Source organism: Taudactylus pleione, unplaced genomic scaffold, assembly GCF_031769625.1.
Source record: "Taudactylus pleione unplaced genomic scaffold, aTauple2 ptg000792l, whole genome shotgun sequence".
NCBI classification, from domain to species: Eukaryota; Metazoa; Chordata; class Amphibia; order Anura; family Myobatrachidae; genus Taudactylus; species Taudactylus pleione.
Window position 1 is genome coordinate 7,834,246 of NW_028285194.1, and position 10,684 is coordinate 7,844,929.

A 10,684-nucleotide genomic window follows, 5' to 3' on the forward strand; every position below is an offset into this window, starting at 1 on the left:
TTTTTTGGCAACCCTTGACAGGAATCCTTGGCTATATTAACAACATTGTATTGTTTTATGTCATTTTCTCTCCTCAGATGCTAAAAAACAGTTCTCGGAAGGCCATGTCTCAGTTTAAATTTTCTCAATCAATGAATGAATCAATAAATCAATCAATCCTTTATCTGGCTTCCACTACATACTCCACTTCCATCTCCCTGTACTGCTCTTGGGCCTCTGAGCTAGTTCCCCTCATACTCAGACTCTCTGGTGCACCTCATAAATTTACTACAGGGGTTGTTACCCAATTAGGTTGCAGGGAGGAGGGAGGGTAGTATGGCCAGCTTCGTTTGCAACCCTTGTCAGGAATCCTTGGCTATATTAGCAACATTGTATTGTATTATGGCTTTTTCTCTTCTCAGTTGCTGAAAAACAGATCTTGTAAGGCCATAGAGCAAATTAAATTTTCTTAATTAATCAATCAATCAAATAACCAACCAACCAATGGATTATCTGCCTTCCACTACATACTCCACTCCCATTCCCCTGTACTGCCCTCTGCCTCTGATCTAGTTCTTGATGAAAACATTCTGTCTTTGGGGTATAGTTTATTAAACTGCCATCCTGTCTACCACTGCTGTGCCGCAATGTTTCATAAATGTGCTATATTTTTTTAAATTGCCATGTGTTTGTGCTGCTGCTCTGTTGCTTAGTTTAGCCAGTTAGCATTTGCCCAATAATGGTGAACAATATTGTGCCCTGTCAGGTGGTCAAAATTGATTTCAAATGACTGGCAGTTACTGTTATTGAGGTTAATAATAAACCTTTTTTTTCTGGGCCTGTTCAGAGATGATTTCTAATGCAGCCACGTTCGCAGCCGCATTCTCAATAGCATTTGCAGCAATATGCAAATGTTATCTCAGTCTTTCTTTGGGGCTCCACAATGTGATGGAGTGTAGTAGTGGTGAGATGCCCACTTTCAGACTGTGTGGTCTGTTGGAGATTGTAAACACTCCAACATCGATGCACCGTCAACATTTCCGATAGCCTAAGGTCTACTCTAGCTACTCTGCTCAAAACCAACTAAATATGGCCTCTGAAGCTTTGGATTTATGATTGGGAAAGCAGCAGCATTCCCAGACATGCCAGTGACACTCCCATAACACACCCATGAAACACCCTTTTTGCAATCACTTTAGGTAAACTCCCAGTCTCCACCCTGATATGCCCAGGTATTGCAAACCCCTTCTCAAGTGTTAGTGATGCCGCACACAACTGCGAACAGCATAGGATACTTCCCTTTGCACGTGTGCAATAAGGGAATTCTGGCCTTTTCATGCATGCTCACTAGCAAAACATTGCTCAACTGCATAAATATGGGCAATATATTCATCTCTGAATCAGTTTGGGTCTCTCACCAGTCTTGTATCTGTGTGTTCCTTTTGGTCTGGCACTGTTAGTGTTTTAGAATCATATATTCTTTGTTAGTATACCATCTGTTGACAGTCACCAGGTTCTAGTGTTTATTATGTATTGTCCGCTTGTAGATGAGGTACTGTAGGTTTTCTGCACCTGTGTAATTGTTACGTAACTACTGTGTGCCACATGTTTTTCTGGCTGAGCAAATGTATTTTTTATTAACACTCCAACAGTTAAACTTTTAACACAGACTTTGTACACTTTGTCCCGGATTAATATATACTGAGACACCCAGGGATTTTATAGACAGGAAAAAAAATACAGGAAAAAATGCTGTATTAGTGAAGACATGAAGGCAGACCTTGTCCATGGCTGTTTTTATGGATATAAGCAATATTTTTGGTGGTTTACGTATGATCACAAGCATACAAAGTGGATCTTTGGTACAGTGTATTGCATTTGCACATTTAGCAAACAATTCCGTTAAGGAAATAGAAGGAATTGCCGTGAGTCAGCAGGAAAAAATGTAAAAAGGTAATAAACACCAACAGTTTTTTTTTAATCAGGTTTGGAGTCATGCCTCAGGGATATGGGGACAGCTAGTAAACGGATAAACTCCTGGCATGCTGGTTTTTCATCACCACCCTTGCAAACAAAAAAAAATTATATAAAACCACCCGAACATTATATAATGTCAATATTTATTTTAAATGTTTATTCTATTTTTTAAATGGCAAGAAGTAAAAAAGTATGAAAGTCAACAACTGAAAAAACATGGAAACAAATCAAAATTGTTCATATTAAATACACGTATTAAACAGATTTTTTCTGCACCTGTGTAACTGCCATAAGTCATGAACTCATGTTTGTAAGGGAAACCATCACTGTCTAGAAGAGTATGAGTGCATTAGGAAAACAGTTTTTTTTTTTTTTTTTTAAATAATACTGAAGATTCAATACTGAGGGCAGTAAAAAAAATTGCAAAGAAGATGGGTTCTCACTGTTCCATCATATCACATTATTGTCTGTTATGTCATACTTACCTACTCTCCCGGATATTGTGGGAGGCTCCCGAATATTCAGGGAGCCTCCCACATCCCCGGCAGAGTATCCGGATTTCCCTCATCCCGCCCACTTCCTAGTAAAGTGGGCAGGATGGGGAGATAATTGCTGGGAATCACAGCATGAATGCAGTTTATTGCGGCTCCGTATGGAGGGGGTGGGGCTAAACTATGCAATAACTAGGAATTTAGCCCTGCCTCCTCCTCCCGCACCAGCTATTCGCTGCAGTTTCCCGTGACGTGGGGCAGAGCCTAATAACATAGGGACCCAGCCCTGCCCTCCTATTTGGCCAGCTGTGTCTGTTCTCCGGGCATCTCTCGGCGAGCCGATAATAAAAGTAGGTAAGTTTGTGTTACGTGTACATGTATATAAAAATGAAACCCATTTTAGCTTCTTATATGTTTAATTATACATATTGTGTACGAAGAAATATCATACCATACCTTACAACTTTCCTGTTAAGCAGAACAGTCCCAATTTTATTGGATTATACTGCAGTTCCACTAACATACTTCCTAACTGTTGCCATTTCAGAAATTCTGAACTGTTAGGGTGTCTTGAGGACCGAGGGGTCGATTCAGACCCGGATGCTAAGCTGTGCTCTCTCGCTGCCAAAAAGGGCCGGGTATGCAAATTCAGCGATGGCACTGTCTGGTGTGAGGATGCCCTCTATGTATTAGAGAGTGACGGCAGTGTTAGCGCACACCGGTATAAAGACAACCACTTTTCTTTCTTAATACACCTCATCTCCAGGAAGTGTATGATTAATCAGAACCATCGAGAGCCATCGGAGCTGCACGCAGCGCTTGAGGTAGACCCTACTCCACCTCAAGTGTGGCACCCCATCAAGACCCTAAATAAATGTTAAGTAATAATCTGCTTCCTGCCACTGTCTAATACAGACCATTATATAACTGTTTTCATTGAGGTTCAGGCACTCTTTGCACTGGCTCTCTCAGCAGCGGTGGACATTAGGGGACAGTGAGTACTGTGGCAGGCTCAAGGATTGAGCTAGAGAAAACGACAGATGGTGGCTGCACTGGGGTGAGGTAACTGCCAGTGGGAGCAAAGCTGCACAGTGTGTGTGTTTTACCCAATTCTCAGCGGTTCTTCACGGCGACTGATAGCCGTGAGTGGCTAGACAGATAGACAAACAGCGTCATTACAACTACCCTATGGAAGTCTGGAGCAGCTGACAGGAGCGAAGTCTGTGAAACACCTGCAAACATAACCTCACCCGCTATCCCCACTGCTCAGCCATCAGCTCAGCCATCAGGACATTGTGACAAATAAAAGTATAGTGGTCACTCACATCAGCTTAATGATATTCCACAGGTGCTTGTAAAGGGCGGGGTTTACTCTGAACCACAGAAAAAAAAGGATATTCCCTCCAGCACACTGCAACAATATCAGCAAGACTACTTAAATCCTACATGATAATAGAAATTCAGAGGTATTAGTTAGATACATTTGCAAATATATGATTAAGCACCAGGCCAGCGTCAAAGCTCCTCTATACCGGCGTCCCTAACATTCAGGGGTTCACATCTGAGGCGCAGGGCACCCCAAAAGAATCCAGCCAAGGACCATTCCCAGGGCATCACACGAAAAGGGAAAAAAGGTGATAGTGAAGTGTAAAGTATAGGTGTGTAAAGATCATCAATGAGATGATTGCAGTGTGCTGGAGGGAATATCCTTTTTTTCTGTAGGACATTGTGACAGTCTGAATTAATGCTCCCCGGCCAGGCTGCGTATCTCCATTCTTTCCTCTTCCAATGCAGCTGCAGAACTGCATATAATACTTACAGTCAGGGACTGGTAATTGAGAGACTCGACAAGCTGAGTAGGTTCCTTCATACCCCTGCTATCTTCACAGGGAAGTCCCAGTATGAAATTGCCTTTGTATGTACCAGACACATTAAAACTATTCAACCTTCTCTACAACCTTGCAGGCAGGACACAAATATACTAAAATTGTGCATCAGATTGCATGAATTACAATTGCCATAAAGGAATAGTTATCTGTCAATTAAACTAACCCGGGCATCGGAAAGTGCACTGACTCTACAGAGAGCACTGGACTTTATTACTAACAGTCATTTACGTTCCTGCATTAACTTTACTTAGGTAAATAAGAAATTTAAGTTCTGAATATACTTTAAGGGTAAAATGTTGTTTTAGTCTTGTTCGTATTGGGATATAATGGGTAACACCATATTTGATGTAAATAGTTGCATATCAATCTACTACAATATGAATGTTTGTTGCAATAACCTATTAGTATCTGCAGTCTCTCCAGTTTGCTGTTTCATCTAGATGCAAAGAGTACTCAGTCATTCGAGTATCCAGTACAATAAAATATCAATTTTGTTGGACGGGTAATTTATTTGTTAATGCATAACTGCTAGCATTATAGATTGTTGTGAATGAAATCTGCACTCTTTCTTCTGTAATAAACTGAAACACAAATTTTGAAGCAAAATTAGTGACTTCTATGCCTGTACATCCCTCCTTACCTCTCTGAGCAACCAAGAGAAACCAAGAAATCTATCCTAGCCTGGTAAGATTGAAACATCACACCACACTTGTACAATACCTATAGAGGTATCACACAAGCACTGCGACCACTACAGGCTGAAATACAACCAAGTGACGTGTACAATGATACCTCCATGCTAATTATGCACACCCATAAAACTCAGTTAGGACGCCCAGACACACCTGCTTTCACAGCACCACTCTCCCATTAACAAGTACCTTCCCCTATTACCACCCACAAATGGCAATCTGTCACTCAAAGTATTGCTCAGTCTTTGTGTTAAGAGCGCACGATTCCGATCGCAATGACTGGTTTGCAAACGCTCACTGCGATGCATACGCATGCGCAGATGGGCCATAATCGCCCATAAACAAAACTATAAATGACATACCAGAAATGAGAATAATAAAACTATATGAATCAGATGTCCTTCTAAAGGGTGCTCCAGACACTGTAATGGGGACTGCCAGAAGCAGGTGAGGCACCACTGCGTCAAGCCTCACAACAGTTAAGTGTCTCAGGTGCTGGTATAGAGAAGCAATGTGCAGAAGTATGAGACAGCGGCAAACACTAAGGGACTAGTGTACATCCCACATATGGCACAGCTGGCAGACAGCTGTCTGAAATATTTCCTTTGCCTCCACATATCTACTATTACTCCATTTAACTTATCCAAATGGCTAAAGTGTTCCTTGTTGTGATGAAAAGGAATACTGGCCTCCAAACTTAGATACATGTGAAAAATTCCGGGGGGCATTTATTATATCTTGGAGAGAGGTAAAGTGGAGAGAGATAAAAGTACCAAGCACAGTCTGCACAATGACAGATAGCTGATTGGTTGGTACTTTATCTCTCTTCACATTGTCTCTCCCAAGGTTTTATACATCTCCCCTTCAATGAGAACATCTCTCTAGTCAGTATTATGTTCCATAGCCTTTAATTGTCCCTTTTGACTGATGGGAATGTGTTCTGCCTGGATGTTGTGTAGAGTGTCCAAATCTCTCTCCCATAAACACCTTTTCATAACAAAGACAGAAAACAGTCAGGGACATAAACCTATCATCTTAATATAAAGAGGTTCAAGCATACTCTGGTGGCTACTTTCTGCTGCCATACACTTGTGTCCTGATTACTGGGAGTTGGTTGGGTTCGTGCAGATGGACCAGAAGCAGCTGGTAGATCCATTTGCAGCAGGCTGCGAGCACCAGTGTTTGACCCTAATCATTTAATCAGTAGTACACTCCTTCCAATTAGGTGTTCCATTATTACTGCTGCCATCATCAGTGCAATTAGCATCAGGCTTTTGCCAACCATACCCAGATCCATTATGTGAAGTCTTCATAGGGCTGGCTGAGGTTCTCACTGTGTCCAGCGCCACTACAAAATTATACTGCACAGAATACAGGTAACTGCTATCAAGCTCTTCATTGATAGCTTCATGAAAGCTATTTTTGGCAATCATGGGCAGGTCTATGGGATGCCCACATCTGTAGCCAATGGAATTGGAACCTAAACATCCATGCTCACTTGGTGAGCAAAGAGGCCAAAGCATAGTTGGGCACACGTTGGCGGTAATTGTTCACTCATTGTGTACACTGAACTTAATATATATTGTTTTGCAGCCAGACCAGCAGTCTGTGCACTTGGTTTGATAATTCAAACCAAGATTTGATCGTCATCATCACCAGCCCTATCCTTGGTGCAAAAGATACAGCTGAAATCAAGCATATGTACACTTCAGCACATCTCTGCATACTCACAGTTACATCAACACACCTTATCAGAACTTTGCCTATGTATAAATGCACTGTTACACTTCTTCAAACGCAAGTAGAGATGTACCTAGATTGTATAAGACTTCTATAATCCATGTTTGCATTTGCTTGGTTCCATTCCAGAGTGTGACCACAGTCAAAACATACTAAATGTGCCAAAAACAGACTAAAGTGCCATACAGACTTTACGAATTTGATGAACGATATGATCGATAATAATATTGTTCAATGATATATCGTTCAAATTGTCCAGTGTGTATGAAGTGAAGGACAAATGTTGCGTACTATCGCGGGTCTTGAAGATGTCTTTTGTCGCCTGTACATACAGCTCAAGTTTTACTATATTGTTGACGATATAGTGCATATTGTTCAGTATGTACAAGACGAACAATCAACGATGAACGATATGGAAGTCTTTTGCCACTCCTTGGACACTCCCCATCTATCTTTAAAAAACAGTAATTACAGTTCTGGCAGCAATGTCACTGGCCACCACTGTATATAGGCCACCTGTCACTACTGGCCATCAATGCCACAACTGCCCCCACTGTATATAGGCCGCCTGTCATTACTGGCCACCAATGCCACCACTGGCCCCCACTGTATATAGATTAATCACAAAACAAATGGATCCAGGCGCTGCAGAGTAGAAATCACTAATCAATCTCTTAATGGTTGTATGAGGGAGTCAGCCTCTTTAGTAGAACAATATGTAAATGATAAAAAAGGCAACCAAAGAGAGAGAAAGTGTTTAAAGTAATCAGTGAGGTGTATATATAAAAATGATCAATTTATTCTAAAAATCAACATTGCCACATGAGAACACATGTAATACACAATTCAATAATGAATAAGCAAAAGAAGCCCAAAAAGTCACTGTAACCAGGAGAATTGTTACTTGTGTCCAATTGAGAAATTACACAGTCAGTGTTCTCTTGCAATAATAAACGAAAGTTCTCTTATAAAATCTGTGTCAAATCACAGCCTTTTAAATGATGCAGGCACTCCTTGGGCCAGAATTATAACTTCAACCCGACCAGCGGGGAGTATTAGAAAATGAGACTGCCAGAGGGAGCTCGTATGCGGTACGGTGACTTTTTTAGGGACAGTCCTGTGCTCACCTCGGCTTGTGATTTCCAAAGTCGTGGTGGTGTGGTGAGAGCCCCACTGTATATAGGCCGTCTGTCACAACTGCCCACCAATGCCCCCACTGGCCATCACTGTATATAGGCTGCCTGTCACTACTGGCCACCAAAGCCACCACTGATCCCCACTATATATAGACCGCCTGTCAACTCTGGCCACCAATGTCACTACGGCCCACCAATGTTTCCATATTGTCTTGGAAATAAATATTATTTTAATTTAAATTAATTTTAAAATGGTATTTAATAAATCAAGTTATAATACTTTACAAATGTATTTAATAGTGCAAAACTCAGGTAATGGTCAGATACCCGGTAATGGAGTTAGGCAGATAACCTGTAAAAGACTGTCATTTTGTGGGTGACTACCAATGTGTACAGACCACATGTATCTACCCACAACACTGCCCAATAAATAAGACCACTATTCACTTTTATTATTAAACAATTTTTGGGTAAAGTTTATATGATGATATGTTTACAGGATTATATGGTTATATATATTACATTTTTATTTAAATACATTTCCTTACAGAAATGGCTGGACCAAGGAACAGAGAATTCTGGACAGGATTCATTGACATGTGCCAGGCCAACGAGTGCCTCTGGAGAGTCAAGAGCAAAGACTACTCAAACAGAGAGAAGAAAAATTAGGCACTAGAGAAACTGGTCTTGTTCAGTAGAGGCCAGAAGAGGGATACTGACATACTCTGGGTCAAGGCTAAGATCCAGAATTTCCAAACTGCCTTCATGAAGGAGCACAAGAAATATATTGATGCACAATGTTCAGGAGCTGAGGCCGATGAAGTCCATAAGCCAACGTTATGGTATTATGACCTACTCCTGTTTACCCTGGAGAAAGAGCCCAAAAGACAGTCAAGGTCCCCACTGGATCCAGACATGCCTGATGTCTTGGAAGAGGAGGAAACGGAGAGTCAGGATCTGGTAAGTACATCCACAGTGTAAACACACCCTGTTTTTTTTGTTTTCTATTTATTTTCTAAAAAGTTCACACTAGTAATTTTGGACAGCAGTGACAGGAATGGAGAAGTGTGCTAGTTGATAATTTGTCCATTTTAACCATTTAGCTGCTACATTTAATTTTCTATAATTCATTTGATAAATGTTACCTCTAAGCTGATTGGTTAACATTAACAACTTCTCCACAGGCTCACTTCTCCACTCTTGGCACTGGTTTTTCCTTTCCTCAACACTTAAAAGGAAACTCAAAATATCTTTTATTCATTAATTATATGGTGCAGACAAAATTTTTTTCCAGTTCGTAACTTCGGACATCGATCTGGACCCTCCCACCAATGAACCCAGAGAACTTGGAGAGACCGATTTGGAGATTCCGCCACCTCAGGCACCTGCCAAAAAGCGGAGGATGGCTTCCAAGGCTCCCAGTTTTGGACTGTCTAGGTCTGAGGAACTTTTTAAACACGTGGAGGAGGTTCTTCAGAAGCCCCCAGACAAAATCTCGCCAATGAAATGCAGGACATGCAGCCAAACCAACAACTGCATTTCAAGTGTCTGGTATATGATGCTATGATGCGTGGGCTTCATGGCCAATTGGATGTAAACACTGTCCTAGCGTCAAATACCAGACAGCAGACCACTCCACCGGCCTCTAGAATTTGCCCCATCTCATCTATCATGCACCACGAAGCCCTACACCACCACCCAACTTTCCCAGCACTTCTTCAAGTGGCCTGAGTGCACAGTCCACTCTCCATGGAGAGCAACATTTTTATAATTTGTGATTTTTGTAATTCGGTTTTTATTGTGTTTCAAAAATTCATCAGGTCTTTTTTACTTGGACTCTTGCTCCAGGATGACCAGGAGTTGATCAGAGTACCATAACAATGGTTATTGGACTTCATTTGTCCCTGTTACTGAACGTTGTGGCTCATTATGTTTCTTGTGCTCTTTCATGAAGACTGTTTGCAAATGTTTGATCTTATTCTTGACCCTAGTTATGTCAGCATCACTATTTTTCTCTCTACTGTACATGGCCAATTGTTTAAGTGCCTGATTTAATTTAATTTGTTGGAGTAATCTTTGCTCTAGAGGCACTCAGTGGTCTGGTATAAATCAATGTATCCAGTCCAGAATTCTTTGTTCTTTGCCACTTTTCTTTTGCTAAAATTGGTTTAAAAAAACCCTGTGTTGTGTTATTATTTGCACTGTGGGCAGCAACATATTACGGGACACCTATAGGTGAGATAGGGTGTATAGGAGGGATAGGTATAGAGGCCACGTAAAGGTAATGTAATTTTCAATCATATAATGTAAACACATGTAAAGTGAACACATGCCACCCAGTATATGGCACATAACACTCCCAGGCACCAATTATGCGTGCCTCCCACTTGCTTCATAGACATTATAATATATGACACTAAATATATTTATAATTACTGTAATAAATTTAAATTTTTTTTGATAAAATAAAAAAACATTTTGCACACAAAACATTGGTATACAGCGTTTGAAATTTTAAGGTTTATTCTTTTTCCAATATGCAGTTTAAAAAACCCCATTTAGTTTATTCATTCTTCCTGCCATGACACTGCCCCCTCTCCACTGAAAAAGGCCAGGTATTCCTCCCTGACCTGTTTAGCACATCCAATGGCCACTTCTGGAAACTGTGCTCTAGCCACAGAAGTCCACATATCAATTTCCTCTGGGCCTGATTCAGAGCCGGACGCTATTTGCGCTCGCTCGGTCAGAAAAAGCGGCCGGCTATTTAAATTGAGCGCTTG

At 41.1% G+C, this 10,684-nt stretch overlaps 1 pseudogene across 1 annotated transcript in view; it reads left to right on the forward strand.

Annotated features, from left to right (window-relative positions):
- The window catches only part of LOC148474973 (uncharacterized), a 29,597-nt pseudogene extending 19,676 nt beyond the window's left edge, over positions 1–9,921 (forward strand). Inside the window, exons 3-4 of the transcript XR_015872800.1 lie at positions 8,455–8,864; positions 9,199–9,921. The product of XR_015872800.1 is annotated as an uncharacterized LOC148474973 (transcript). The remainder of the gene's footprint in view (positions 1–8,454; positions 8,865–9,198) is intronic.
- Positions 9,922–10,684: the final 763 nt, after the last annotated feature.